We start from the raw sequence: 6,363 nt of genomic DNA, 5'->3' as shown, positions 1-6,363 counted from the left end.
TGGGGTGAGAACTGGAGCTGAAATGTTAGCTGAGCTGGGATCGTTTGGGGTTTAAGAAGTCGTATGAACTTGGATCGGAACATCATAATGCTTTACTGTCCAAAAAACATGGATGGAATAAGAAGAGCATATTCTGGGATTTGCCATACTGGAGTACGAATGTTATTCGGCATAATTTAGATGTAATGCATATTGAGAAAAATGTGTTTGATAATGTGTTCAATACCGTGCTCAATCTCCCAGGGAAGACAAAAGACCATGAAAAATCCAGGGAAGAACTGAATGAAATATGTGATCGACCAGAGCTGGCTAAAGATGTTACGACTGGGAAGTTTCCGAAGGCCAAGTATGCGTTGGACAAGGATTCTAAAAGAGTCTTGCTTGAGTGGATACAAAAGATAAAGTTTCCAGATGGGTATGCGTCCAACTTGTCTAGATGTGTTGATCCGAAAAATCTGAAAATGCATGGGATGAGAAGTCATGACTGCCATGTTTTTATGCAACGACTTTTTTCCAGTCGCTCTTTGAGAGCTTTTACCCAAAGACGTGTGGGAGCCATTAACGGAGTTGAGTATCTTCTTCAAGGAGTTAACTTCCACTTCATTGACAGAAGAAGACATGCATCGTCTGGAGGTGAAATCCCCAAAATACTTTGCAAACTGGAACGTATTTTCCCGCCCAGTTTTTTCGACTCTATGGAGCATCTCCCATTGCATCTACCTTATGAGGCGATGATGGCAGGACCAGTTCAATATCGATGGATGTATCCATTTGAAAGGTATTAATTGGTCTACAATTGACGTTTTCCCATTCATTCTATTTATAACTAATAGATTTCAAAACAGATATTTGGGGAAGTTGAAGAAAAAGGTCAGCAATAAAGGTAGGGTGGAAGGAAGCATTAGCAGCGGATATTTTCAAGAAGAAATCGCGAAGTTTGCATCGTTTTATTTCACTAAAGGTGATCTGCGGATACCCGAGCGGTTGAGCAGAAATGAAACTTGTGATATGGACGTCGATGACAATGTCAACCGACTTTCAATCTTCAAACCAAAGGAAGGCCGTTGCATGGTAGTACCCGTAGATATCTTGATGACAAAGAAGATTATTGCTGCTAGGACCTATGTACTTCTGAACTGTCCTGAAATTGAAGCCCACAGAAGTAAGAGTTATGATATTTTAACGTGCTATCACATATCTATTCTACAACTATGATCTAATTTGGGTGTTTTCCTTTTAAAGTGTTTTCGTGGCCGAGTTGCGCAAAAGGAACAATGGTATAAGCGAGACAGAAATTGAAAGTAGGTTTGAGAATGATTTCGCCTCTTGGTTCGAATCACATGTAAGTATTGTAGATTCATTTAAAATAAATTTTGCAAAGTGTTGGTTCACTTACAACCGTGTACTTGAACTACATGTTAGAGATCCAACTGTCTGTACCAATCCCTTCATCATGAGCCTTGCGAAGGGACCGTGTAGAACGGTGGACACATATAAAGGGTATTGCGTGAACGGCTACAAGTTCCTAACTCGAGAATACGAGCAGGACAGGCTTACGATGAATAGCGGTGTTTGTGTTAGGGGAACACAATATGTCGAGGGTGAAAATGACTTTTATGGTGTGTTGACTGACATAATCGAGTTAGAGTATCCAGCTCTACCAATGAAGAAGACCGTCATATTCAAATGCGAGTGGTTTGACCCCACGGATAGTGGCACACACACACTAACACTCGATACACTTGGTGGAAGTCAACCATAGACGGAGATACAATAAGTATGAACCGTTCATCTTGGCACACCAGGCCGACAAGTTCAATACTTGCCATATCCAAGCAAAAGACGGGATAAAGTTAATTGGTGGGCAGTAAGCAAGGTTAAGGCAAGTTCGGAGCTTGACATGCCAGAGAAAGTGGTACCCGGCCTTCCAAGACGACATCGAAGAAACCCCCTAATCGTTGAAACAAATGAAGTTCTGACAAACTTGGTTGATCAGAATAAAGAAGCTGACGAAGATGTGTTGCACGTTCCTCACGTCGAAGATCCAGATGTTATATTTTCATCATCCGACGACGAAGAAGATGAAGACGAACTTGACTGAAGTAGTTAGGTTGTTTGTGTATATAGATTGTTAATTAGTGTTTTGTACTGTTGACATATAATAATATTTAGTTATTAATTATGTTTGCGTCTTTCCATTTAATACATATTATTGAAGTCATGAGAGGACAAGGATCGATGAGTGAGCAGACAGGTGCCAGTCGTGGTCCGTGGTCGAGGTCGTGGCCGTGGCCGTGGTCGGTCCTTAGGTGTAGTCCCGAGGCCGGTCCCTCTTCTTCTGTTGCACCGGCACCGGTGGATGTCGATGACAGGGTAGTTGTCCAACCCGACGAGTCCGGGTCGTTGATTCAGCCGTCCAGACCGGTTCCTGTTCTATACGGGAGATTTTCCAGAAAAGTTTCTTCCCCGAGGGTAGTGCCTGGCGATTTTTATCGGCCAGCCAAGTAGACTATTATTGGCAAGAATTCAAGGTAATTATTTATCTATTCACTTCACAAATACGTTAATGTACAAGTACCTCATAACAACAAGCATATATTTTACTCTTTTCAGAAAGAGTATACTTGGGAAGACCAATACAGCAAGGATTACATGTATCGTGTCTTTTTGAGACAAGCGGGAAACTGGTAAGTTGTAAATCACTATCCTTTAAAATATAGTTCATTAATTTACTTTGTAATTTTTTGAATAATTTTGTTTTATAGGTACAAAGACGTCCTTCACAAGATGAAGACGGCTGGAAAACTGCATCATGCGGTGAGTGCTGACGTTTGGGCCAAGTGGAAGGGCCATTGGGACACAGAAGAAGAGAAGGCGAGGTCCCGCACTGCTCATGCCAATCGCATGAGCGAGCTTGAGGGTCATGGCACCGGATTGGTGCGCCCACACGGGAGGATCTCGATCCTTCATTGGGCATTACGACATCTTGGTTTGATTCTTAACTTTATCTTTTCGATTCGTATAATGAAACTTATTAATTTTATGACATACTAATAATTTCGTCTTGTTTTTTATAAGTCCAAGGAGCTTGGTCGTGCACCGACGGCTCCCTGGTTGTACCGCCACACACACACGTCGAGGAAGGACAAGGACAAGCCTGTCCTTATAGACTCGAGGGCGAAGAAGTTGTCGGTATGTATTTCATATACTGTATTACGTTATAACTTATTCATTAGTATCTAACTATATATACCATGTTTTCATCGGTGATTGTAGGAAGCGCTCGCCCAGAGGATTGCTTCCTCATCCCAGCCATCGACCCAAGAGGGTCAGGATGCGAGTATGGCTGACGTGGACCCGACGCAGGTCTATCTAGAGGTGGAAGGCGTCAACAAGAAGAACCGAGTGTACGGACTTGGTTCAGCGGCCGGTGTATACGTCGACACAAGACGCGGTCGGGCGCGTCATTCCAGGCCATCTCACATTGGTTCGTCCTCTCGGACAAACCAAGAAGATATTCATCAGTTGCGAACGGAGTTGCGATCGGAGTTGCGATCGGAGATGCAAACGGAGATGCAATCGCAGTTGCAGCAGATGCGAATGGAAATGTATACGGAAATGCAGTCACGTTTGCATCGAGACATACATGCGCAAATGTCCGAGTTCATACGAGGTAACGTGACAATGATGAAAGCGACCCTTCCACCAGAATATCGTCCGCAACAAGAAGAAGAAGAAGACGATGATGACGGCGATGATGATGACGGCCCCGAATCTTAAGTTTTTAATAATTTGTATCTTTGTTTTTTTTCAACGAACGACGTTTGTAATAACAATTTCGATTCAATTTATGATTTCTTATTTCTATGCTTGTTTATGATTGATTTTATAATATTTCGAAGTTCAATAAAAATTTATAAATTGTGCAAATATTAAATCTAATGAAGTGAGAAAATCTAAAATTATAAATGGTATTAGACACGGATTTGCGTCGGAAATCCGTCTCAAAATTTTGAGGGTAGGGTCATTTTTAGCGATGGAAATCGGTGGCCAAAACCGTCGCGCATATCGGTCTCCAGGATGTCAGATTTGGCGACGGATTTCCGTTTCCAAAACCGTCACAAGATTCGGTCTCCAGGGGTCAAGATTAGCGACGGATTTCCGTCGCCATGGCGTTGTAAAAATTCGGTCTCCTAGTTCCACATTTGGATACGGAATTCCGTTGCAAAAACCGTCGTAAAAATAGCGACGGATCTCTATTCCGTCGCAAACCTTGTTTGGCGACTACATAGGTAGCGACGGATACGTAGCGACGGAATTCCGTCGCAAAAGGCAATTAGTGACGGAATAATCCGTCGCTAATATCCTGTTTCCTAGTAGTGTAAGCTCTCTCTCATAGGATATATCGATGCAGACTACGCTGGTTATTTGGTATGGCTCAGTATCTCAACCCTTTTTTGGTGTCTTGGGGCTCGAAGAAATAAAACTCTATATCCATGTCTACAACCAAAGCTGAATACATTGCAACAACCGCTTGTTGTTCTCAGTTGCTATGGTTAAAACAACAGCTTGCAGACTATGGCGTTCTCTTAGGTACTCTACAGATTCTCTGCGACAATACAAGTGCCATTAACCTATCTGAGAATCTGGTACATCACTCTCGCTCTAAGCATATCGATATTTGACACCATTTCATGTGTGATCACGTTGAGTGTAAGAGGGTAAAGCTTATTCATGTGTCGACAGAGAACCAAATAGCTGACATCTTTACTAAAGCGCTAAACCGAGTACCTTTCTTAAATCTTAGACTTCAGCTGGGCTTAATTCCTATCAATTAGACCATTCGTCCACTCGCTTTAACTTTCTTCCAATTGGCTAAGTTTTTACATACTATTTTGTCTCTGGGAACTTAAGTTGAGATGCGCTTTCATGTCTTTTCTTGTTAACTCACTTTATCTGAACAAGACCTAACTAGCTTGATGGTTATATTAATGCAAACATTATACTATTTTATGTATGACTGCATGCTCTTCTTTACCTTATGAATAGAGAATGGTGATCATCTTTTTTGCCTTATTAAATGCCTAATAAATGATCCATTTCTACGGTGTCCCTTGCCTAAATTTAATGTATGCTTTCCGATTCCCTGAAAACCCCCTCTGCAGGACATATTCATTATTGTGACAAAAAGCCAGTATCCCATCTATATGCACATGGTTAATACATGAAATACTTGAGTGTGGGTGACCCCCTTAAATGTGCATTAATTCCCCTTAGTTGCACTTTGATATTCATGTTGAGCATTTCTTGTTGTATCGCATCACAAGCATTATCGTACTTCTTCCGGGTATAAGTAATTCAAGCGCGACCGAAGAATCCAGGATGTGGACTATGTGGCTTCTCACGATGCAACGTCATTCTTCTTTTTAGTATAAACACATGTAATTGGTTTTGTTTGTAAGGCAATTTTTTACTGAATTCGGCTATCAAAAGCTCTCAAGAAGTCTTGTACTTTCACTCTTAATACAATCCGATTACTTAGAAGGTCTATTGTTCTTCCTTGAATGTTCATCAGATCGACTAATTATCTAGTTTATAAGGGACACCGTAGGAATTGATCGTTTCTTATGGCTTGTAATATGGCAAGAAGATGATCACCATTCTCTATTTGTGGTACATAAGAAGAGCATGCAGTTTGCCAAGACTATAATCAATATCTGTAATACAATATACTACCTTAGCTAGAATGGCTTGTGAAATAGATAATACATGAATAGAAAGCAAGCAATAAGCACAATCCAACTAAAGTTCCCAGAGTAGAATTAAACTACATTAATTCATAGTCAAAGAATGGGAGAAACTTACAGTGCATATCTCGCTTCAGCTAATAAGATAACATAAAAGATCCAGCAGAAGCCCAAGGGGTAGAAAGATATCCATGTAAAGTGTCTTAGAAAAGATATGGTGTTGCCATTCTCTCTCTTGGAAGTATATGATATAGTTCAGTGAGTTGAATAAACAATCGCTTGAAGTCCTCAAAGACTCGCTTGAACATATATGAGTCTCGCTTGAAATTATATTTGCAGTTGTTCCATGAATGAGACTCGCTTTGAATAAAGCTTATCTAAATAAAGTATAGCTTGATTTCTTCATTTCAGCCGTGAAGGAGATAGAAAACTCCTTCTCATTTGTGAAATGAGAGTAGTTTAAGATATGACTATATGCCTTCTACTCTACATTCCAACCTACAGGTTAAGATCAAACTTTTTGTTTCCAATGAAGCGTTGACTTCGTAGGATTGTTAGAGCTCGCGATCCAGAACTGGAAGGTAGAACTTTCATCTTCACAATTCTAGGAACTCGC

This window comes from Phyllobates terribilis, unplaced genomic scaffold (genome assembly GCF_046119375.1).
Source record: "Phyllobates terribilis strain yellow unplaced genomic scaffold, ASM4611937v1 Scaffold_6406__1_contigs__length_44739, whole genome shotgun sequence".
In the NCBI taxonomy this organism is placed as follows: domain Eukaryota; kingdom Metazoa; phylum Chordata; class Amphibia; order Anura; family Dendrobatidae; genus Phyllobates; species Phyllobates terribilis.
This window is presented reverse-complemented; position numbering follows the sequence as displayed.